Source organism: Cupressus sempervirens, chromosome 5 (assembly GCF_028749045.1).
Source record: "Cupressus sempervirens isolate cs-2001-9-10 chromosome 5, ASM2874904v1, whole genome shotgun sequence".
NCBI lineage: Eukaryota > Viridiplantae > Streptophyta > Pinopsida > Cupressales > Cupressaceae > Cupressus > Cupressus sempervirens.
Window position 1 is genome coordinate 967,305,050 of NC_143122.1, and position 27,939 is coordinate 967,332,988.

General features: G+C 29.6%; 1 pseudogene; it reads left to right on the forward strand.

Moving 5' to 3' along the window:
- The window catches only part of LOC149559171 (protein CNGC15b-like), a 134,324-nt pseudogene that overhangs the window by 99,118 nt on the left and 7,267 nt on the right, over nucleotides 1-27,939 (forward strand).

A 27,939-nucleotide genomic window follows, 5' to 3' on the forward strand; every position in this document is an offset into this window, starting at 1 on the left:
TGTGACATTTGCCTTCAAATCTTGGTTTCTCTTTACATTAATTAGCCTTATAACCATGCTGACTACAATTGTAGCATTTTCCATTGAATTTTTCCTTTCCATTACTCCAACTTTTTTTTCATGTATGACCTATCTTACCATAGTAATTGCAAGTAGGTCTTTGGTTCTTTTGAGCACCTTGTTTGGAGGATTCACCTTCTTCTTTGTATCCAATTCCTGCTTTTCCCTTTTGTCTATAGAGATTTTGACCATTCAATTGATTCAGGTTTAGTTGGGATTTCATTATCCTTTCATTGAGTTGCTTTTCAAAATTTTGATCATTCTGCAATCTTTCATTTTCTGATTTCAGGTTCATGATTTATTCATTTGCATTGGTAAGCTGATTGATGAAGTTAGTCTATTGGAGGGATAGATGTTGAATCTCATTATCTTTTCCTTCCACTTTTGCTTTTGTTTTATTTTGCTCTTCCATTATTTCACATAGCCTTACTGACTAGATTTCTTTCTCTCTTCTTAGTTTCCTTACTTCTTCTTGCAGTGAACCATTCTTCTCTAGGAGTTCTTTGATTGCATTATTTGCTTCATTTGAGCTACTTGACAAGAAAAATTCTTCAATTCCTTCTTCAATGTAGAGATGATCATTCATATATTTTTTCCTTCTTTTCAAGGATTATGAAAGTTGCTCTTTTGCTTTCTTGAGTTGGGCAATGGCCATTTCTACATCCAACTTTTCATTGTCAATGACTTTTTCAAGTCTGAATATCTCCATAATCCTTGATCTTTTCTCAAGATATTAAACTTTCTCCTTGAGAACCACAAAGCTTTGATACCAATTGTTAGAAATATTCAAGACCATGCTAAGTTACTAAGAGGGGAGGGGTGAATCAGTAACTCCTAAAACTTTAACAATTTAATCCAATAATTCAATAAGCATCTAGTTCATCACATATGCATGAGAAACTAAAAACATGAAACATCCATAACAATTTGACGCAGAGATTTGGAGACCCAAAAACCTTCCAAATAGAAAGTCAAACTAGGGTGAGGATGATACCCACAAACTTTAGTACTATAGCATAAAGTTGGCCTATTTAGGCTTACATTTGATCACTTCTGATGACTTGCCCTGTTAGGAGCAATTAGGGTTGCTAGGTCCACCTTGTTAGAGGTTTTACAAACATACAATAAAGTATGCACTTGGTAAAGAGATTTATGAAAAGATTATTAGGTCTACCTTGTTAGAGGAATTTGACTAGTCCACCTGTTAGGATGAAATAGTAGATCTCTGATTTACAACTTAATTTGCTAAGTGAGATTCATTTGTGTACTGATCACCTTTCTATGATAGATAAGACTCTGTTGCACATTATGCTAATATGACCTTTACAATTTGCTATTCTTTTTCTATATTACATGCACATTCACTTTCACATTCATACACTTCATTACTTGGATATGATACAATACATTACATATATATAGCAACCCAAATTATATAATTACAAAGTTGAACCACATGAAGACACTCAAGTTTTGAAGACTAACTTGGTGAAGTTTTGATACACAACATCTACTATCATTGCTCAACATCATCATGCACTTGGTAGATATAGAAGCTCGGTCCATACTAATCACCTTCAATTAGTCTTGAACTTGGTCTACACTAGTGACATGATAGATAATGTGCAACTCAGCATAAACTAAATCACTTGTTTACCATGACTAGACTTAGTAAACACTATTACCATAAGCTCGATTAACACTAGCTTCACATTACATGAATTGTAAACTTAGTAGACATTGTAATACTTAGTAACCATTGATAAACTTGGTGTATACTAAAATGCATGGTTTGAACTCTTGGACTTCACATTGATTGAATCGGCTTAGTGACCACTAATATTTGTCCAAAGGACTTGGTAGCAACTGTAGAACTTGGTAGCAACTCAAATGTCTAGGAAACACTGTAAACTCTATAATGAGCTTGGTAGCCATACAAAATTTGAATAAGTGTGTGTCACTAATAAAAACATAACTGATATGTCAATAGAGTGTGATGTCTAGTCTATAAATAGAGATATTGAGTAGAATGGAGATCTAAATGAGAAAAGTGAGTTCCAATTTTATTAGATAATTTGTCTATTATTCTCTAACCATTGTAGTAGAAAATTTCCTAACCAAGTGTAATTCATAGTCTTTTTATTTATAAAACCTTATTGTAAGATGTCATTCCATTAAATGTCTATAAGTCCTTTAGACATGAAACTCATTGAAGGTTGATAAGGTCTAGATGATCTTTTGTAAAAATACCTTAATAAGTTCACACCTAGTAGTGTGTTTGTAGCCTTTAATAGGGTTGGCGTTTAACCAAGATCACTTATAAAGAGAAATTATTTTGGGTGACTAGTCCCTAGTAGATTTTACCATAATAGTGTCAACATGTGTATGTATGTTTTTCACACCATTTTCTTTTATATGGTGAAACTACTACTATTTTTGTAAGTCAGTTAATGTTTTTAATATTACTATCATTATTGAGTTAGTTATTTAATTTATAAGTGAGGTGAATTGTTTGAAAAGGACTAAGGATAAATTCATGAAGAATTTTCATGGGGAGGTGAAGAGAAACTTGGAGAAAAATAATCAGGAATTTAAGGCAAATAAAGACAAGAAGAGAAGACATATAGCTTTCAAGGTTAGAGATGAACTAAGTACACCTAAATAAGAAAAAAATTCTAGTCGGAACATAGAGAAGCTAAAGATGAGGAATTTTGAGCATTATAATATCTTTAGGAAATTTGAAGGTGGAAATGCTTTTGAAGTTAAGTTACTTGAGGACATTGACATTCAACCTATATTCAACATTGCAAATGTTTATGAGTACTTTGAATCTAATGAAGAGTCAACTAGAAATCCCAATTATCTCAATAGAAAATAAAAGGGATTGAATGAATCTTGGATACCAAATAAGTAAGAGAACCAGAGGAAAATAATACAATGAATGTCTAATTCATTGGTAGAATAATCTAGTTGAAGAAAGATCATGGATATCTCAAGCTAAGTTGGATCTTTAGGATTCTAATTTGAACATAAAAACTTCATGATGTGGACATCAGTCTTTGTTTACACCACATGTCTAATCCTAAAGAACTTTGGGTTCTTGAGATATATTGCATCAAAAAATATTTTTCCCTTTATTATGGTCAAGTCTGTTATTTGTGGGACAACCTTTTCTATTTGTGGATGTTTCTTCTATGAATTTGGTTTCTTAATGTGGACCTATCATGGATACTTTCCTTGTATTCATAGAATTTGATGGTACTTTATGTGGAAGTTATATTTCATCTTTGATCAGCATTTGTTCTTTGTTGACATGTCGAGTAATGCCTATAAGTTGGCTTTGGAAATGTTCATATGATTAAGAAATTTCTTGTGGCTTGGTGAATATCTTATTGGATCATGTGTGGACCTATCTTTATTCTTGTCAGTGTTGGTATTCTGATTTATGAGGTTACTAATTTCCCTTTGGGGTAGGTCCTATATTTTTTTAATTATAACTAATTAGTTGACTTTTTTGTCCTGATAGCTATACATTTGAGATCTAGGATTTAAGTAGGGAGATGTTGATTAAGATAGTGAGAGACAATTGAATTGACAAACATGAGCTTCTAAGACCGCTCATTGTAATTTTTTTTTATGGGTGTGATAAAGAATTCCTTACACTTGGCACATTGTAAGGATATTGTCTCAATAGATATATATTGGAATGTATTCCCTTGATTATTATTTCACATTTGTATTTTTCTTCTACATATAACTCTAGTAGGGTATTTAGAGAGTGATTTGTTGAACCATTCTCCATCCAACCTTGTGTCATTCTTGATCAACTCTATATCAAATATTCCTTTTTATTTTCCTGTCATGTGTGTCTAAACCTAATTAAGATTTGATGAAGCTTCCTCATGAATTTTCCATTATCTATTTTGACCTTAGGTGTCATCCTTAAATTTTATTCTATCATTTTAGAAAAAACTAACTTTATTTCCATTTTCCAAGCCTTCCTTGAATTCAATACTTAAATTAATTCATCTATTTCTATAAATTATTTTCTCCTATTCTCTAACTCATGTCCTTCACATCATTTATTGACGAGATTCAATTGAATATTTCTCATTGATGCTCGCACCTCTAATTTTATAAAATGGTTCCTCCATTTACCTATTTATCTAGTTCTATGTCCATTAATAGTACTCTTTTTTTTCCCGATTAGGCACTTCTTTCTAACCTTTATACCAATAATGTTCTAGTCTTCTAATAATATTCTATTTATTTATTTCTCAAATAGTGTCTTCTATATTTTGATATGACTTATCTATTTCCTTGGTTTATCCACTTTCTTATCTATTAACTCAATATCTCAAATAGTGATCTTTTACTCTTTAATGATTTTCTAGTAGTGAAAATCACACTCAAAATATTTTTTCAATAATCTATAGAGGATGTTGTCAAGTAACATCTTGTATTGGCTGACTTAATGGATATTTTATACACATACACACACATGCATGCATGCGTACACAGAGATACATACATAAATATATACATATATCATTAGCTCAAATTGAAAATATGTGGAATATCTGTGAGATGTAAAATATGCAATATTGATAGACTAACACTATGTTGTAGAAGTTGTGGATCCAAACTAATAATAATTTCTTAACACATCGTGTCAAAATAATACATTATAAGGAAAATTTTGGAAGTGATGTGATAATTTATTTTCAATTATAATTAATTTTATGTGTCCACTGCTAAGAGATTGAGTCTCCTCTATAGGTATTTTTGTGTATCTTGCTAAGAGATTTTTGAGCCTTTGCAAAAAACATTTGTATGTTTTCCTAAGATAGTGTATCCTAGCTAAAAGTTTAGTCGTGATCCTCTTATAATAATTTTCTTATATTTTTAGATATTCTTGCTATGGATTTTCCTCATTGGATTTTCTATGTAAAATTTGGCATTCTCTTGTGTATTAGTGTGGGTTGTTATATCTTTCATTATTTATGATCAAAGTTACACATGTTGGAGTTAAAGTAAAATGTTTGATATATTAAAGAATAATTTACCCATCCACCTCCTCTCCCCTTGGTCTTCAAGTGTTCCCAATATGTATGTTGTAACTTAATATAAACTGAATTATCATTTCTTATTTAAGTAAGATTAAGTGATTCTCATTTTGGAGAACCCAAAGTTCATAAAATTAGTGTCTTAGTTACAATTATTTGGTATACTTTAGTAACCAAAATTATAATAAGTGAGGTTGCAAAGAGATATATGGAGGTAATATTTGACTCATTTGATCTTTGTCCAATTAATCCACATAAATTAGGGTAAAATAGTAGCACCATTTCTAGTGATTTAGAAAATAGTTAATATTTCATTTTTTGTAAATAAAACCATATTAGTTTAATTTTATTTTTCCAAAAAATTTGAAAAACAAAACCTCCCTCCCAGCATTAGGAAGGAACTTTGTAATAATGTGACCTTGTTAAATTTTTATAAAGGAATAGATGCAATACAAATCTTGTTTACAAATTGATTCAATTGACTATTAAGTAGTTGGTAATTCTATATTTCAAATATAGAAATGTGAAGTGATTTTTCTCATTTCATTCAATCAAACTCAATATGTTATTTTTATTTTAATGAATGAATGCAACGACATTCTATTAATACAACATACATTTTCAAAAAGAATATGAGTAGATACATGCACAAATCCCAAGAATTATAGCTTGAAAGCTAATAAATAGTTGGAGGGTTCAGCATCCTTACTTTTCTCTTAACATACACTCTCTTTTTTCCATCTTGCACTATATTTAATTTTTATTTTATTAAATTTACTTAGATAATCATCTCAAATTTATGCCATTTAAGGTATAAAGTAGAAAATGATGTTAGAATTTTCTCCTTATATTTATGATCTTTTTTCAATACAACTTTGTGCAATTTTTTGATATATCTTCTCAAACTATATATTTGTATTGTTCTTGATTAAAGTACACTATCTTTTATATTTTTATTTTAAATTTTTATTGCTTTATCTAGATTGTGAATTGTTATAATGTCTAATCTTTTAAGACATTTTTTTTACTATTAAAAATAGTGCTAAATAGTTTATCTATTTTGTTGAAAATTATTTATTTGACTATTGAAATTATAACTATTAAAAATAGTAGAATTTAACACCTTTTTTTAATACTTTTCCAGATTTAACTACAATTTAGACAGAGAAAACTATCCATTAGAGGAAAGGTCTGAAGGAATTGAAAACTTGGATCCATTACATTATGTAAAATCAAAAGTATTTGATGAGAATTCTAAACAATCGAGGAAGTTGATCTTGGACCCAAGAAATAAACTACTTCAACTATGGAATAGAATATTTCTTGTAGTTTCTTTGTGTGCTCTATTTCTAGATCCACTTCACTTATTTTTGCCTACATTTGATAACTTTGATGGTTGTATGCAAAGTGACACGAGGCTTAAGATTATTGTCACCATTGTGCGCTCAATCATAGATTTATTCTACATTTCAAATATGATAATAAAGTTTCAAACTGCATATGTTGCTCCAACCTCACGAGTTCTTGGAAGTGGTGAACTTGTTGTTGATCCTACACAAATTGCAAAGAGATATTTGAAGAAAGATTTCTTATTAGAGCTTCTTGCATCATTACTGATTCCCCAGGTATGATTTAAACCTTTTTATCATATTTATATATCTTGTTAGATTATTTTAAGCACCATAAAAAATGTAAATTTTAACCTAGATATATTTTTGATGGATATATCTAAAGGAGCATATAATCAGTATAAATTTGAAATCTCAAACAATAGATATAATGATTTCATTCACAATATAAGAATGTATTTCATATGATTTTTTGTGTGATGGAAAAAGAATTGAATTTTCATTTAAAGAACTAAAAATATTGTAAAAGTATTTGTCATATTTATGATCATGCATAGAAATCATAAAAATTCTTTGAGGATATTTACTAGAAATACATTAATTTTTAATTAATAATTTAAATAGCTTTCACATTAGATTATTTGAATATCGCATTTAAAAAGTATGAAAAAAAAAGTGAAAAGTGAATGTGCTTTCTTAGATGATTATAGCATCAATATCATTAATAAATAATTTAAAGGTTGACTATATTCTTAGAAATATTACCCTTCTATAAATAAATTTATTTAGGTTCTATGATTGATTATGTGCCTTATTTAGATTGAGTCAAGTCAATAATTATGAATTAATGCACTAGGTTTAGATTTAACTCTAAATAATGAGTTAAAAAGCAATTAACAAATTAATGGAATATTAGGCATGTTCATATGATGCTAATAAAAACTTGTGATTTAAGTTATGTCTATCAATTTATGTTTTTTATAACCCTCTTTTCATAATATTGTTAATAAATATATCTCTTTTCTCTTTAGGGATTATATACGCCTTTTTTCTTATTGCATTAGTATTTTGACCAATCAATCAAGAGGAATTCCTACAATTACATTTGACTTGAAAATATTTTAATTATCCTCTCATGCATTGATTTATACATTAAAAATATAGATGAGTTATGAACAAAATATTATCTTATGAGAATCTTAGATTTAATACAATGTATACAACTCAACCCCCAAAATATTTACATCCTAGATAAGAAAATATCTCTACATTATATTATATCAATATAAATTATAAGAAAGTGGCTTCAAAGATACATAGATCATCTTATGTAATAAATAGCTTTATAAATTATAGAAAATTTATGTATTTATAGTACATTACCTTGGTTGTGCTCATCTCATCAATATTTGAGGAGATTTTATTGTATTAGTGGTGCCAATTTTGTGTGCTATAAAGACTTGAAGTTTATATCTTCTCTAATTGACCCTCTTATTTTCCATTTTTTGGTTGATATTGATTCTTGGATGAAATTAAGTGTTCTTTTAGAGCTAGAGGTACACCAATTTGATAGGGTGGAGAAGTTCATATAGTGCTGAATTTTTTTAAGGGGACTTCAATCTTTATGATGTTGTTGACTTCCCTATTTTCCAAAAGTTCCCTCTTCCTTTAGAAGCGATGTCTTATTTTACTATGGTTTGTTATTCAAGAAATATAACTCTGGGTGGTCTATGAGATTCATGGTTGGAGTGGTTGAGTCTATGGTGTGTGTTGGGTACTTTAAGAAAAACGGCTTTGATGACCGTATCCTCTCTTTGCAAATTCTTTTCTCTAGGGATGATCTCTTTAAATTGACTATTTCTCACCATGTTAATGATTGGAGTAGTAGCCAAGTTGGTCCCTCTCTAGATTGTGTAAAATTCATCATTGTGGAGATGTGGATTCCTACATGTATTCTATTTTTATTTTATTAGGGTTCCTTAATGATTCCATATCTTTTGATTCTACCTATTTCCTTATGGCTATCCTCCATCAGGAGGTGTCTCCTCTTCCTATTTATTCCCAATGTGTTATTTAAGGCTTATTTTTAGGTGAAGTTGGGATTCTTTATGTTAATGGAGATAAATTGATTACAACTCTTCAAACATCTTTTGTCACTTTAGAGTCTCTCTTCATGTGTAAATAAGTTCTTATGTTTGGATCAACTCTTTGAGTGGATTTCCCATATAGTCAATTGATGTCCCTGTGATTAAAGTAGATTTTGTTGTTTGGTATGGAAATTATTTTGTTAGAGGGGCTCGATGATCTCTTCCATGATGGTCTCCTTTTTTTATAGTCCCTTTATTTTCTTGTTTTTATACCTCAAGGGGTTAGTGCCCATTCTTGGGGTGTATTATTTTTATGTGTTTTTAGATCCCAGTTAGTAGTGATTAGAGGGCTTCAAGTTTTTAATTTTCTAGGGGAATAAGATAATTTCAATCTCTATGCTTGCCCTCCCCATTCATAGGGCCTTAATCTATTGTGTGTGAAGGAACAATTTTTGGTCTCTTTTTGACTAATCCTATTGAGGTGGTGCTATTTTATATTGAGGGGAAGGTTAGTGTTGGTTTCAAGGTTGGTGGCTTCTATTCTTGGGTTGGTTTCTTATTTGAACATGCATAGGAATTTGAGGGTCTTATATTTTCTTTCACCTATGAACATTGATGATTTAAGCTCCTCCTTTTTCTTCCCTCTTTTTTGGAACTTATTCCTTTGGTTGGTAAAGTCACAAAATCTCGATATCTCATTATTTATCACTATTGAGGTGCGTCTATTATCTATATATGGTAGTGAGTGTTGTTGATTGGTCTAATGTAAGCTATTCAAGAGTTAAGGACTTGATTACCAATATTTATAGTTTATATTTTGATGTTTTTATTTTTACTATAGTTTGGGAACCATGCCAAAACCCAAATATATGGTTTTGGGAAACTTCAACACTATTTGGATCTCTTTCTTGTTGAGATCAAATTTATGATGCAAGTGTAAGATAAATGAGAGGAGGGTCAATTAATTATCCATGAGTACTTGAAATTTTTTTCCATAAACTTGTCACTTTTTAATTTCAATTAACTACCTTGGTAAATAGATCAAATTTCACAAATATAACTAATTTAATCTCTCTAGTAATAGTGTTAACTTCGTATAATGAGTATTAGAGTAAACTTCATATTTATATACCAAGTTGCAGCATGAAAAAATAAATATGAAATAAAAATGCAACATAATCAACATCCACAAATTCTAACACAAGTATTTCAAGGTAGAAACCTTGTAAAGGGAAAAAAACCACCCAAGAACTGGCAACCCAAAAAAATCACTTTTTTGAAGTGAGCTCTATTAGGAGAAAAACGTGTTAAAGGTTACATACACATTATTAATGTGACCCTATTAGGGCACCAAAGATCATCTAAAACTTATCACTCCTCAATTTGAGTGGCCTTCCCTAAAGGAATTACAAACATTCAAATGAATGTCAACATGAAAATGGATTTCCAAATAAGACTATAAAGCTCACTTGGTTAAGAGATTTTTTGTGACAATGATTAGAGAGTAATAGTGAAAAAATCTAATCAAGAATCTAACTACCATGTTGTTTTACATCTCAATTTTTCACACTAATTTTCCTCTATTTTGAAATGTACCTTTTTCTGATTTTATATGATATTTCAAGCCTCTAATCATATTTTAAAAATCAAACAACCAATATTACAAAGATCCACCAATTTCTTAATAAACCCCAAATCGGGTATGTCCGAAATAGTGCCAAAAACTTCACAACTTCACATATTATTAATAAATCTGAAAATGGACATTTTTACAGAAATTTCAGCAGCATAATGGCCTAAAAAATGACATTTCCAGATCTGTATAGCATTTACACAATAGCTCACAAACGTAGGACAAAAACTATGTTCATCAGGCTCTCGAAATTAACACAAAAATGCTCGAAAACACCACAAAAATACTAATAATCTATCTCAAAAGTTTAACCATGTCCCAATATATATATTCAGATATATTTTAACATATTAAAGTTTGAAATACAGCAGCAACCCAAACTGATGTGTAATACTCAACCAAAACACCAAACTCTTACAAAAAACAAACCTGAAAACCCACAAATTTGCACTGCTCAGCACAAGGGAAAAATCTGCATGAGCTTTCACATGGAATGGCTTCAAACTCCTATCCTTAGCCTTCCTAGAAACCTACAAACTCCCATCCTTGGGTCTCCTTCTCCACAGGTTTGGCAGCCTCTGCAGAACAACAAAGCAATAAGCGAAAATCAAGTTCTGGAACCAAAATGCCTCCAAATCCCTTAAAAGAGGGCATAACCCTAACTCACGTCCAAGAGGGGTTAATAAAACATATTTTAATAATAATTTTTATTTATTAGTCCATTGGTTTCCAAAGATTAGCCCCTTTTGCCGAAACTTCACCTTTTTTGGGCCTGCCTGCGTTAGCAAAGATTATTATTTTTAAATATTTGAAAAGGGGACATCACATATTTATTCTCTTTCTTCCTTCTAGTTGATCAAATCACATACACATAAACTTCACACTTCACTTGCTAGATCTCATAATGATTCTCTTGCTCAGTTTCACCTTCTATCTTCTTCTTCACAAATAACTTGATCAGTAACAATGAACATCTTGTTCATAACTTAAATTGACAACTCAATTTATTGCTTCACTGAATTCTCCTATTTTTTTCTACTTAATCACAATCGTTTGATCATCATCCAACTAAGTTATATTGAATGTAGACAATTAGGTATCATATCATGAGAATTTCTGGAGTTTGATTGTGTCGTAATTTTTAAGCATCAACGTTTCGGATCACACACAGTGATCCATCATCAGGATGAGGAGTGCAAGAGAATAGAGAAAAAATTAGGTATCATGTTTTCTTCTTGAACTTTGAGCTTCACATTTTATCATTAAGTCTCCATCATATATTCTTTTAATTTATAAAACCATAGATCTCATAAAATAAAATCATCTTTATATTAGAAATATCTTAATCATTCCATATTTTCATCAAATCTTGGCCTTCAATTGAACCTCCTTGAAACTTTTCCTCTTTGCCTTGCTCGACTAACACTACACTCTCTTGGCCAATATTAAGCTTGTTTAACATTGTTCTTTCTCAGTTAATATTGTGCATTTTTCATTCATGTACCATGTGCTCGGTGACTACTGTAATAGCTTGGTGACTACTAGTCTTTCATTTATTGAGCTTACTGCCTAGCTTTGTTTAATTTATTCTTTATTTATCCTCTCACTTCATCACTACATAACTTGCTTATACATGATCTCAACACTTAATCACATCATCAAATCAACAATATACTATCAAACTCTTACTTATCAAGTTCCCATTGAAATCCACATACTTATCAATACTTTATTTCATTCTACTTTCTTCAAATCCTCTTCATCAATCAAATGATATGGCACTCCACTAAATTAGCATAATGTCTTACAACTAAGGCTTGAGATCAATAAAAATATAACAACTAATATGTCTCTTTCACATCCATTAAATCTCTAGGTTGTCTTCAACATTACCAATTGGGGCTAACATTTACGTACTTGCCTTTCGATTTTTTGGTACTTTGGATAGTGTTGGCTCTATCATTCCTTTTAGCTGCTATGTTGCAATATTCTATATTTTTTAGTGCTATGTCTAATTTAGGTTACATATTTCCCTAAAATCTATCTATAATGGGTTTCAGGATCTCATAAAGAAAAAAATCTTTATTTAATAAATAGCCATCTAGTGAATGGATTTCCTTCTAATTGATCTATAGAAAGTAATTTTTAGAGAATTTTGAAAGTGAGCTATAAAAAAGAACCTATTTTTTTATATATTTCCTAAACCCTAATACCTACTCATAACTTTTTAATTTAATTTCCCTTTCTCCTGAATACCGAAGTGATATTTTGTTTTTTGTTTATCTGAAAGCTCACTAGTCATGCATATGGTAGTGTACTAATTTAGAAGTGAACCTAATTAATTCAACGTCTAGTCTCACTCCTCTAATTGCCTAATTTATCTTTGTGTACTCTAATTTTTCATTTATTTGAAGATTGAGGGTATTATATAATACCTTTTGTAATGTAATTTATATTTCATTAGTGAATCTCAGACAAGCCTCACAATTGCTCACCAAAATCATCAAGACCCTCAGCTGTGATATGGACATCTCCAAATAGTATGCTTGAGTAATATATAGAGTGTTGTGAGGCTGGTGCTAAATGTTGTGAGCTACACACAGGTGTATCATCTATCACTAGTGTGGCAGCCTGTGTCTATGGAACTATGTCGAGGCTCTGATGCTATCTAACAACATCCATCATCGAGTGTACTAGAATCCTCTATGTATCATAAATATAGCTAATAAAGTGCAAGATATCCTCCAAAAAATGCAGTGCCATATCCATACATATGTTTCTACTATCCTAAAAGACCATGAATATCGCCTATCAATGGTAGCCCAATAGCTTTATATGCATCATCAAAGGAGGCACCTGAAGTGCTACTAGATGCCTATGAAGATGGTCGACCAAGTGGATGAGGACATCGACTATGAAGATAACAACCAATAGAATCTGATGTGATGCTAGCCATTATAGATGCAATGTGCCCAATAGTGTCAATTGCTTCCCTCTAGGAAGCAATGATGAATCTATCTACAATAGGCGCCTGTGTAGGAGTCACAGGAGGCATCCTTGATCCAACAAACTGTCTAAGATCTACAGGTGGTAGACGATCTACACTGCGGTACTGGTCATGATCTATGATTCGACCATGCCCCTATCCGCAATAATCAAGAATATCCAAGTAGTTGACATTGAGCCCTATACGGAACTCAACGTACAACTGCTGTGCAAAATAAAGGGGTATCTGGTCATTATTAGGATAACGATCATGTGTAGCTAAAAATCATGGATAGATCATGCTAGCAATAATAGGGTCTCTGCATCATGTGACTCTGTAGCCTCTCACCTTACCCTATGTTCTCTCATAAGCTAGAAAGAGCTATCTCTAGATGATGTCTTTGGGGGCTACCCTCTTGACATCATCAAATGATGTATTTCCTGAAACCCCGGCCCTAAGCTCCCTAGATATGGAAGCTAATATGGCAGGAGTAATTGAATGGTGAGCTCTAAACCTAGCTGTCAAATCTTGTAAACTCCTACATATCGTAGTACATGTGTCTCTATAAAGACCATCATCAGAGGTTAATATAGAGTGTTGCAGTCTAGCAACCTCCTGATCTGAAAATGCAAATAAAGCATCGATATCAATGCGTGGAGGTGGTGTAGCAGGACCTCCAGTAGGAGCTGCAGGTGTAGCCTAACCTGGAACAGGAGCCCCACCAAGAGCCACAACAAGACCTACACCACCAGGAGTCACACCAAGAGCCAGAACATGAGCTGCACGACGAGCCCTACGTCGAGGTACATGACGAGCCCCACCATGAGCTACACGAGGAACCAGATCAAGAACTGCATCAGGCACTGCAACAGGAATCGCATCAACCTGTGTTGGAGTAGGAGCCGCAACAAGAAGTACATCAGGTGCTGCACCGGGAGTCACATCAAGCTGATTGTGTGAAGCCATATCTATAGAAATGTATGAAGAGCTAAACTTCCCGCTATGCACACAATTTTTTATTTATAAAATTAAAAATTATACACATGTAATTGAACATACATCACACATCATGGACCTAGATAATATGTAACACATCCAAACCTAGATTAATTTTCATATAAGTATAAGATAACTTTAAAGTTGAGAGTTTGGTTATGGTTAGAGTTAATTTATTGTTCTAGGATTTTATTATACTTTGGGGGGTATTATTAGAGAATTCAATTAAAGGGTAATAAATTATTTATATTACTCTTAAATGATAATGCTTCGAGGTTTAGGTTTCAAGTTGGGTTACATATATATCATTTAAAACAAGGGTCATACTTCATGTATGTACATGTGTTTGAATGTATGTGCATGTATCTCAAATGTAATTTTTCACAATTTAGGATTAGGGTCAACTTGTTTTAATTTTATGTAAGTTAGGCTTCAATTAGGTTTTGAAATAGGGTTTTAGTGTAATTAGGCTCAATTTTAGGGTAAGATTTAAGACCTTATGACATTGTTAGGGTTTACATGAACTTACATAATTTCTAGCATTAAATTTAGGGGTTAATATTAAGGTCCATGGTTAAGAATTTAGGATAAGGGAACTTAGCATATGAAGTTTATGATTTGGTTCAAGATTATGATTTAGGGTATTTATTATCATTTATAATCTTGCGTTTAGAAATTAAATTTTAAGATCAAGGTTAGGGTTAGGGTTTAGATGTACATGTATGTTATATTCATACCTAGATATGCAAATTAATCTACATTCTTATATATGTATAATTTAGGATCTCCCCTCAAGACATGTCATTGAATTATATAGTTAATTATATACTTCTAATTATTGAGACATTAAAAATAATAACATATGTACATTTAAACATGAATATTGAAAACATATGTATGCACATCTATATCTAACACATGAACATATTTACATGTACATTTATGAAATAAAATATACATTTTAATCTACATTCTTATGTATAATTTAGGATCTCCCATTAAGACATGTGTTATTAAATATAGTTAATTACACTTAGTTATAAGATAAATTAAGATCAATAGTTAACATATACACAAATTATCCATATAAATATGTGAATTTATTAAAAACATGTACATACATCTACTTTTAACCATGAAAAAATATACATGTACATCTATGTTCAAAATAAAAAAATTATACATTCTAATCTATATTTTTACATGTACAATTTAGGATCTAGACCCTTAAGATATGTCATTTAATTAAACTTCTAAGATTAAGATATTAAAGCGAATTTGACATATATACATAAACATTAATATCAAAAACATACATGTCTACATTTAACATTAACATATATATATATATATATATATATATATTTTTTTTTTTTTTTTTTTTTTTTTTTAATTTTTTTTTTTTTTTTTTTAAAATTTATATTATTCTAAATTTTGTAATTTTTTCTAATTTTTTAAAAATATTTTTTCTAATGTTTTTCTAAATTTTTTTTCTAAAATTTATATTATTATAAATTTTCTAATATTTTTCTAATTTTTTTTTTTTTAATTTCTAAAATTTATATTATTATAAATTTTCTAACATTTTTCTAATGTCTTTTCTAAATTCTTTTTCTAAAATTTATATTAAATTATAAATTTTCTAATTTTTTATGTAATCTTTTTGCTAAATTTATTTTCTAAATTTTATATTAAATTCTAAATTTTCTAATGTTTTTGCAATTTTTTTTTTGATTGTTTTCTAAATTTTATATTAAATTATGAATTTTCTAATATTTTTTCTAATGTTTTTCTAAATTTATTTTTTTAATATTTTTTCTAAATTTTATACTAAATTATAAATTCTCTAAAATTTTTGTAATGTTTTTTCTAAATTTCTTTTCTAAATTTTCTAATGTTTTTGTAATATTTTTTTTCTAAATTTTCTAATTTTTTTAATGTTTTTTCTAAATTTTCTAATTTTTTCAAAAAAATTTAATAAATTTGTTTTCTAAATTTTATATTAAATTATAAATTTTCTAATATTTTTGTAATGTTTTTTCTAAATTTTCTAATATTTTTGTTATGTTTTTTCTAAATTTTCTAACATTTATTTAATGGTTTTTAACCTTTTTTTCTAAATTTGTTTTCTAAATTTTATATTAAATTATAAATTCTATAATGTTTTCGTAATGTTTTTTCTAAATTTGTTTTCTAATGATTTTCCTAAATTTTATATTATAAATTTTCTACTATTTTTCCTAATGTTTTCTAAAATTGTTTTCTAATGTTTTCTATATAATATTTTTCTATTTTCTAAATTAATATAAATAAACAATTAAAATATTAAATTAACATTTATATATGCTTTCAAAATCATTAAAAATGTAAATAACATTCAAATATGCTTTAAAAACATAAAAAAATGCATTGAAAACATTAAAATCTACTTTGATAACATAAAAAACTACTTTTAAAATGTTGAAAACATTAAATTAATAATATTTTGACATACCCGATGATGAGAATAAGAACGAAAGTGATAGGATGATGCTGACGGAGGTAGCACAAATCACATGTTCGCTCAAATGCTCAAAATGAACAGTACTCATTGTGAAAATGAATTGGGAAAAGTTGGAAAAGCATTTTTAACTACCGAAAAATTCATGCGCTACATGTTCACGTGAACATGCCACAATATGTTCGCATGAACATGCGTCTCTATTATGTTCGCATGAACATATTAGTGAGGTTCACGCGAATGGTCAGTGATTTGAATTCTAAAAATTTTGCAACTTTTCTAAGTTTGTTCATCCCACTAAAGTGGAACCCATTATTGTGGGTTCACCCACATGTATTTACTACATAATTTTTTTCATATCTAGATTCATTTCATAATATTGTATGAGTTATTTCTTTTAGTAGATGTAAATTGTATGCTCTATAATGTTTAGAGGAGATTAGATGTATGCTCTACTACATAATTAATCTAAAACCTAATGATATTACTCTTAATTTTTTTTATGGTACAAAGTATACATGTTCTTATAGGAAAACCAATATAACATAATATTTAAGGATTTATGAAAGTGGATATTATTTTCAAATATGGGTATCATAAGTGTGAATATGACACTTAATGTTTATTAAAATGTATGAATATGAAAATGAAGCTTGATAAATATGCATGGCTATTGAAATGTAGGGAAATAGTTTGTATGATATCATAGTTTAAGAGTGAAAAAAAAGACTAATATCTAAATTTCATTTCATTCAAGAAAGATCAATTAGGCCTCTTCACTCATCTAAGATAGCTAAGTATTTATTTTAATCAATGATAGTGATTACACATTACTAAGATACAAGAACTACATAAAACAAAAACAAGTAGACAACATTCAACATTGAAAAAATGTTCTTTTAGATATATAGTGTATGAGTACAAATATGGAGATAAGATACAAAAAGAACTTCTAACTAAAATGTGAACCTAAAACCATTGGACCGGTATGTCCAGTGCATTAGTATTGGAGCGTCTTTCATCAAATAAAAACTTTAGTTTCTAGATAATAATACTCTATTTATTACTCCATGTAACCATAAGTTTCATTTTGGTGAGATAATTATAATATTTCATGAGTATAAACACTTTTTAAAAAAATCTAGTCCCTAGTTTTATCTTTGTAATTTTACAATTTTTGGCTACATTCTTTGTAAGATACAAGGGAAATATGGTATTTAGTACACGGTCTCACCTAACTCAAAATATCTAGGCTGAAATTAGTGTCAACTATAGAAAAGAAATGTGTGAGTGAGATTACCCCTAGTAGGCTAGATGCTAGAAACCTTAAAATTAAATGATAAAGTGAAAAATGCTACATTTTTTGTAAACTTCATTCCTTAAAGCATTCACAAATCTTGATAGTTATTGATAGAAGTTGATGCATGCATTTATTCATATATAAACACATTAAATTTATCATGAATTTTGAATAGGTTATTAACTATAGACCTCTCTTCAAACACCTTGAGTATGCATGATTAAAATTCTTAGTTGGATTAATATGAGAATGATGGGGAGGGAGAAAAAATACATTTTTAAGTTTTAAATGTCAAAGAGGGTTCACATTAGTGATGGATTTCTTGCTCCATATTTCCTAAATTTATAGGGGCTATAATTTAGGATTAAAATGATAGGTCGGGTCACTAGGAACTATAGTAAAAAGAAGATTAGGGTTCTATGTGTCATAGTACTATATTTTAAGCCAAAACCAAGGCAAATGAACATGAAATTATACAAAATATTGAGAATTGGCCATGGAACATGCATAATTAGTTATGAACTAGGAATTAGGGATAAACATGACTATGAACCTAAAATAAATAATAACTTTTAGACGGGTGCAATTTATTGCACTATGTTGAACCCCAACCTTAATAAGAGTGTGGCCTTATGCTCATATTATTTGTAAAGTATATGATATCCTATAAATTATTTCACCAATAAATTAAAGAAATAAGATAAAATTGAGTCCCTATGAGCTAAGACCTTAGTTGTCTAAAACATGAAGATAACATGAGCAACATGATAATTATAAGTTAAAGATTCGCATGGAACATACAAGAACATATAAGGGTACACAAGATCTTGGGATTTATTTTTACCATGATAAGCTTCATGTTAGGAGAGTCAAACAAGTCTAGAAATATGCATTATTCTTTTTGAGTCTCAAAAAAGAAGATTAGAAAGAAAGATATATAATTTATATATTATAAGATAAACAAGAGGAACTAAAATTACAATAGAAAACAATCATATAATATGAATAAAAAGTATTTTATGGCTCAATATGAAAGATACCAAAAATATCTCAACACATTTTTATCACCTCCAAGTAGATAACTCAAAATTAGATTTATAACATAAAGATACAAATAGAGAAATATCAAAACAAAGTTGGTCTCTTTGTATCCTTGTGCCTATATAAAAACAATAATTCAGAAGAGATATTAACAATAAAAATAGATATTATGTATAATATCATGGGAGAACACAATACATGTAAGAGCATACACACAAGAATATACTAGCCCAATGAGTTATTCTAGAAAATTTTATGGCTCTAAAAAGTATCCAATTCCATGAATGAGATAATGAGAATAAAGTAAAAGGAGCTATACATAGTACAATATATTAAGCTATGCCTAGTGTCAAACATATACCATTATTTAATGATAAATTATAATGTATGTCACTCGGAACTAGAGTTTATATATTTGAAAATATGGAAGATTGATAATGATTAGCATTGCCAATATCCTCAACTATATCATCAAAATAATCATCTAAATTAATCACAATATGATTCTTGATAAATGAAGGAGAGGGATAACTGACTTGAATTTTAAACTTTAAGTTTGATAAGGTTTTTTAAGGTAAGGTTGCTCCCTAGGTGTGGAAGATAAAAAGTAAGTGTAGGAAGGCATGATCAAATCAGAATTCAACTACCTAAAGAAGAATCACTTTAATAATAAATCTCATGAGACTTGGAATAACATCTCCATCAATGTTCCCATGCACTATATATGAATTTATTAGTCATGAATTGAAGATTTTCTAAATGAGGGTTGGGATTAAGATTAAGTCCCTTTCCTCTTTTTCTCTATCAATGAACAAAGGAAGATGAAGAACCACTATACTTGGAGAGATACAATATGTTGGGTAATTTAATCTTCATCCATTATGAAATTTTATTGATAGAAAGTGAAAGACATATAGGAGGAATATATAGATTGGTTATGATTATTATGGGATTGGAAGAGATGCTTCTATTTTTATAAATCATGAAGGATTATTATGAGTATTTGTAAATTAAGAACTTGAAGGATATCATAGGGGTAGTTAAAATATTCTACTATCCTTGAAATATTGATATGAAATTTGTAACGCCCCTCCAAGGGATCCAAAAGAAATAACCTAAAGTTTTACCAACTTTAACAACATTTTTTTTTAAACAAGAAAGATAAACCATACACATCAAACACATAGTAGTAGAAGCAATAACATACAATCAACTATAAGCATGCATAACAGGTTACATTCCTTAAGGATCAAAAGATGTTGAATCAAAAGATGTTGAATAAATTTAATTAACACTAAGTCTAATAAATAATACATCCACATGAAAGAATAATTAAAAATTCCAATGTCCATTTAAATAGTATACATTTGTTCCAAATGCCACTTGGCAATAAAATTTGGAATGCTCAATTATCCACTGCACATGTCACAGGGTATGAAAGGCTAAAAGAATATACATATGTAGAAATAAAAATACATCATCCTCCTTAGATCCATGATACAAAGTATAATAAAATAAATGAAACCATATACCATACATGATATATCCATCCATCATAAAAGATATAAAAATCCATCATAAAATATAACCATCCATCATAATGATACATAGATAGAATGAAAGGAAATGTAGACAAGGAAACTCCAGCCATGGTGACTACAGATAGATCTCAATTGTAAGAGTAAAAAGAACTACCACCTGACTGCATGGAACCTAAATGGCCCACTCCCATCACATTGAGGAGATAGTCTGAAGTCCTAAATAGGATATCAAGCCAAAGATCAAAAGTACACTCTAAGTTCACGAAATCCTAAAAGTATTCTAACTCAAGGGTTCCAAGATAAATCAACATCTATACCTAGAGGCACACAAGACATGTAGGAAACCTACTATGTAAGCAGGCAAGTGTCATCGCATGAATCATGCTAGAGTTGCCCTATTAATCTCTTAGGACTTTGACCCCCTAGTGATCCCTATGCGGCCACTAGTATCCTCTCATATTGACAAGGCATACTATGGATGCAAGGTCACAACCAAGTGCTCTCTCTACTCCCATCCTCATCTATAATAGCACTTGAGGCATGGGTGGGGACATACAAAGACTCTTATTAGGTTCATTTTGCTCTCATTTAGTCTAGTGTTTTCACTTATTAATCAATTTACAATGGGTTACCCTAGAAACAACTTAGGGCCCCAACCCCCATTACAAGCCACTTCTCGACATTACATATAGATTACCTACCCTAAGCTCATGAAAGAAAAAAATCAATAATCATATAAAATCACCTCAGTTCTATACAAGTGACTGGAAAGCATTAAAAGGTAATTCACAATAACACATCAGTTCTCTACAAGTAACTAGAAAGCATTTCAAAATAACTGATTAAAGATTCAAAATGGTTAAGTCAAATACGTCATAACATGACATCACCAAGAACAAAGAAAACACCTCAGTTTCACAAGATAAAACTAGAAAGCAATAACAATCAATGCATCAAAACATCTCATAGAGCATACTAGACACATTACCATGGTTGAGTATAAAAGATAGAGATCAAGCATATCACAAATGCAAAACTCCCAAGCCTTTGGTAACATCCTAAGACTGGTCAAGATAAGTCAAACCTCAAAACCCCAAAGCATAGACAACACATAGAAGACAAAATAGTCTCATCATTTGGTTTGATTTGAAAACATGTAGTTGAGTTAAACAGTAAGGTTTTCAGTTTCTATTTAAATGTGAGTTTCGAGCTTAAAAGATTAGATCTTAATCCTTATAGTTTAACCCATTTCCTATTTTTGAATAAAAAGTACTATTACCCTAGTTCAATTCAAATCTATTATTCCAAAATAACTTAAAGATAATTGTTTATTTAAAATATTTAAAATAATCCACATTGATTTTAAATAAAATAATTAATAAATTTCATTAAAATTAGATTTATTAATAATAGTTCAATAAATCTAAGAACCCCCCATCTGAACATCTTATTATTTTAAAAATGTTAATAATTAATAACACTATTACTAAACTCATTTAATAATTAATTTAGTAATTAAAAACTTATTAATAATAAAATTATTAATTAATAATAAAAATAATATTAAAACTTATTAAAAAAATTATTAAATAAGATTTAAAAAAATTATTATTAAATAATAATAAAATTAAAAATTAAAAATTTTAATTTGAAACAACACACCCTCCAAATATATTAAGCTACCAGCTTTTACTGTCGTGCAATCGCAGACCTTGGATGTTGTTGCCAGCAGTAGTTATTACTATTGCTACGTGTAGCACAATGTCTGTGCATGCAGACAACCCAATGGCAAGGTCAAAGTGGGAGGTGGTCTAGAAATTTTCCACCCACTTCTCAATTAATATATATTTTTTAATATATTTTGTTTTATGAAATTTTTGTAAATATAAACTTTTAAAAGAAAAGCAGCAATACCTTTTAATATGAATATATATAAATATATATTTAATTTCACCTTATTTAATTTTTTATAAAATTAATTTTCAACCAATATCCTTCCAACAACTTTTAATTATATATATATATATATAACCTTTTTAAATCTTACTTTTATAGGAAAGAAACAACTAACCCATTGAGTTTCTAATTTAAAATTTTCTTTTCTTTCAAAACCCCTCCCAATTTATTTTCCAAATTTTAATTCTATGAAAGGAAGATTTTTAATGATATTTCAATCCTCCTATTTACACACGAAAACAACAAGCATACCAGAAAAATAAAAAATACAAGATTGAAAGATTTGTTGCAGCAAAAAAAATCCAGACAAACATTTTAGTCATGAAGAAGACAAGAAAGGAAATAGCATAATTAATTGTGTGCTTAAATCACAAGAATCTACCTGGACTCTAATGCTAATCGCTATGCTCAAAAAGATTGTGAGAGAAATTTCTCCTCCCAAAACCTTCCCTCTTCCGAAATTCTTTCGTCCTCTCAAAATTCGTGGTCCCTTGAAAATGAACCTCCAAATTATGATATGGAGTTCTGTCCTAAAATTAGGGCACTAATTGTGTGTTCACCCAAGAGAACTTTTTGCTCACCAAACTTCAACTCTTTATTAACTTTTTCTTTATCTTTCCTTTATCTTATACCTTCTTCTTTTTTCCATGCACATTTATTGAATTATTAAATTACTTTATTTAATTTTCAGTTGACTTCTCTTTTAATTAATTTATTAATTTTTAATCTCGTGCATACATCATGCAATCTTAAAACTTTTAATAAATTAATATCTTCTCACTTCTTAATTTATTTTCGAACATTTAATTAATAAATTATTTATTAACTTAAATAAAAATATAATTTAGCATTTATTTTTAAATGAACTCTAAATATATTATTATTAAATTAAATTAATATTATCATGTTCTCAATTTATTCTTATAACTTTTATCTTCAAATTTAATTCTTTTTATTTAATTAATTTCCTCATCAATTAAATATTAAAATATCAAAATAATTTTCCATTAAATTAAATCATTAATTTAATATTTTGATTAGACTTAATTAATAGAAAATTCACCAAAGACTCATAAAATAAAATACGAAAATTGATCATGGAAAAACACATACAAAATCAAACTAAAGGGTTATAATCACGAATTGGCATCATTTGATGCATTCAAAAGGTAATCGACTTAGATACTTGTCCTAATTTTCTAGGACAAATGGGTTCAAAGGTTAGGATTTGGGCTTAAGAATTTAACTCCCCTCTCTTACCATTGAGATAATGCGATAGGGTACACTCATCCTAGCAATTCAGGGAAGTCGATACCTAGTACCTACAACTTGCATAAAATCCACGCATGTACACATAGAATATTTTAAGCTAAATAGGCAATGGTAGGAAGTGGTGCATTGTGTAGATCCTGATTAGTAGGTGACTACAACCCCCTTCCTCAACCATATCAAAAATTCCATACATAAAGAAAATATACATGCACACCATACACATGCAATATGGGGTAAGTATACATAAGAAAACACATATAATAATTCATCTAACTAATCATCATCAATAACTGAGAAACACTGTAATAATCATCATGCATACATGAGGTATAGAGTACCAAGTAAGCTCATCATAAAATTAATTGAATATGAAACAATATCTGATAATCTCAAAACAATACTACTAGTCATCAAGCATAAAATTCACCAAAAAGAGTTCAGTAATGATAACAGAAATGGGCAGGCACTACATCAATCCCCCTAGACTTAGGCTTACTCCTACAAGCCTACAAGAATGGTAAAACTAAAGAACTCACTATGTCGATCCCATTGGACCCTTACCCGCTATGGGAGGATATGACTCCATTGAGTACACTCTCTAGGATATACCCATATCTCCAACCGTAGGTTCTAAAGCTATGGGTCTCTAGCCTAAGAATTGTAATTTCCCTTAAGGGCAGTGGGACGACTTGTGTCTGCGTTATTTGCATGAGAAACACTTTCCATTGAAACTCCTCTATACTCTAGGTACGCTAGACTACTAAACACTACCCCCACTAGGATAAGACTGAATACTCTGAGATGGTTGGTCAAACTGGTTGTGCTTATTATGCTATGCATTGCAATATTTACGATAGCTCCTATACCTAGGTCTATGCTCAGGTCCTGTTCGATGTGCTCCATCTTGATCATGAATAGGAGGTAGGCAATCAATGATGGTTTTCATCATTGGCCTCAAATCAACCTCCTCAGAGTTAGCCTACTACTCTCTATGGTTCTCTTCCTAATGCTCATTGACATGCTTTTCCCTATTCCCTTCCCAAAGAGGGCCTTTGTGGATAGACTTATGTACACTGATGGATCTACCTCATCCATGACCTCTACCATGACCTAGGCTACAACCTCTAATAGAAGAACTTGTCCCAAATATCATCTTATAATAATACCCAAGATAAAAGAGGCTATAACATCCATAAAGCATACTACTATAAAGCATAGATACAAGACACATGATTTGCAAACAAAATAAGTTTCAATTTTTAGTTTTGCCTATATTTAAGATTATATATATTTTAGTTTTGAGATCAAAGTGTTCAAGTTGAAAATATACAACTAAAAGTTTAAGTTTAAGTTTTAGTTCAACTAGTTCCAGTTTCCAGTTTGAAATAAGATATACAAAATAGTTTAAAGTTTTCATTCAACTAGTTAACAACTAGTGGCATTCCAATATACCCAGAGCTCCCAATGTAGAAACTCGGGCTCTAATACTAGATGTAATGCCTCGCCAAGAGATCCACAAGAAATAACCTAAAGTTTTACTAAGTTTACCAACATATTTTTTTTAACAAAAAAGATAAACCATACACATCAAACACATAGTAGAGGAAGCAATAACATACAATCAACTATAAGCATGCATAACGGGTTACATTCCTTAAGGATCCCAAGATGTTGAATCGCATTTAAATTTAATTAATACTAAGTCTAATAAATAACACATCCACATGAAAGAATAATTAAAAATTCCAATATCCATTTAAATAATATACATTTGTTTTGAATGCCACTTGGCAATAAAATTCAAAATGCTCAATCATCCACAGTACATGTCACAAGGTATAAAAGGCTAAAAGAATATACATATGAAGAAATAGAAATACATCATCCTCCTCAAATCCATGATACGAAGTATAATAAAATAAATGAAACCATCCATGATAAATGATATATCCATCCATCATAAAAGATATAAACATCCATCATAAAATATAACCATCCATCAAAATGATACATAGATAGAATGAAAGGAAATGTAGACAAGGAAACTCTAGCCATGGTAACTATAGACAGATCTCAATTGTATGAATAAAAAGAACTACCACCCGACTATGTGGAACCTAAATGGCCCACTCCCACCGCATGAAGGACATAGTCTCAAGTCCTAAACAGGATATCAAGCCAAATATCAAAAGTACTCTCTAATTCCAGGAAATCCTAAAACTATTCTAACTCAAGGGTTGCAAGATAAATCGACATCTATACCTAGAGGCACACAAGACACATAGGAAACCTACTATGTAAGCAGGCAAGTGTCATCACATGAATCATGCTAGGGTTACTTTGGCAATCTCTCAAGACTCCGGCTCCCTAGTGATCCCTATGTAGCCACTAGTATCCTCCTGTATTGACAAGGCATACTACGGATGCATGGTCGCAACTAAGCATTCTCTCTACTCCCATCCTTGTCTATACTATCACTCAAGACATAGGAGACAAAATACAAAGACTCTTATTAGGTTTATTTTACTCTCATTTAGTCTAGTGTTTTCACTTATTAAACAACTTACAATGGGTTACCTTGGAAACCACTTAGGGTCCCAACCCCCATTCCAAGCAACTTCTAGACATTACATATAGATTACCTACCCTAAGTACATGAAAAAACAAATCAATAATCATATAAAATCACCTCATTCCTATACAAGTGACTGGAAAGCATCAAAAGATAATTCACAATAACACATCAGTTCTCTACGAGTAATTGGAAAGCATCCCAAAATTACTAATTGAAGACTCAAAATGGTTAAGTCAAATATTTCATAACATGACATCACCAAGAATAAAGAAAACACCTTAGCTTCAGAAGAGAACACTGGAAAGGAATAATAATCAATGCATCAAAACATCTCATAGAGCATACTAGACACATTAACATGGTTGAGTATAAAAGATCACGATCAAGCATTATAATATCACAAATGCAAAACTCCCAAGCCTCTGGTAACATCCTAAGACTAGTCAAGCTAAGTCAAACCCTGAAACTCCAAAGCATATACAACACATAGAAGACAAAATAGTCTCATAGTTTGGTTTGATTTGAAAACACATAGATGAATTAAATAGTAAGGTTTTCAGTTTCCATTTTTAGTGTGAGTTTTGAGCTTAAAAGATTACATCTTAATCCTTATAGTTTAACCCATTTCCCATATTTGAATAAAAAATACTATTACCCTAGTTTGATTTAAGTCTATTATTCCATAATAACTTAAGGATAATTGTTTATTTAAAATATTAAAAATAATCCCCATTGATTTTAAACAAAATAATTAATCAATTTCATTAAATTAGATTTATTAATAATAATTAAATAAATCTAAGAACCCCTCGAACATCTTATTAATTATAAAATGTTAATAATTAATAACACTATTACTAAATTCATTTAATAATTAAAAACTTATTAATAATAAAATTATTAAATAATAATAAAATTAATATTAAAACTTATCAACAAAATATTATATATCAATATAAAAATAAACTTATTAATAGATTTTTATTAAATAATATAAAAAATTATTATTAAATAATAGTAAAATAATAATAAAATTTATAATTAAAAATTTTAATTTAAAACAACACACCCTCTAAATATATTAAGCTGGCAGTTTTTATTGGCATGCAGTTGTAGACCTTAGTTGTTGTCACATGCTCAAGATTTGCAGACGTAGACAACCCATTGGTAAGGTCAAAGCGGGGGGGTGTGGAAATTTCCCACCCCCTTCACAATTAATATATTATTTTTTCAATATATTTTATTTTATGAAATTTTTGTAAATATAATTTTTTTAATGAAAAACAACAATACCTTTTAATATGAATATATATAAATATATATTTAATTTTACTTTATTTAAATTTTTATAAAATTAATTTTTAACCAATATCCTTCCAACAACTTTTATATATATATATATATATATATGTGTGTGTGTGTGTGTGTGTGTGTGTGTATACACACACACACACACACACACACACACACATATATATATATCTCTTCTTAAAACCTTTTAAAATCTTAGTATGATAGTAAAGAAATGATTAATCAATTGAATTTCTAATTAAAAAATTTCTTTTCTTTCAAAACCC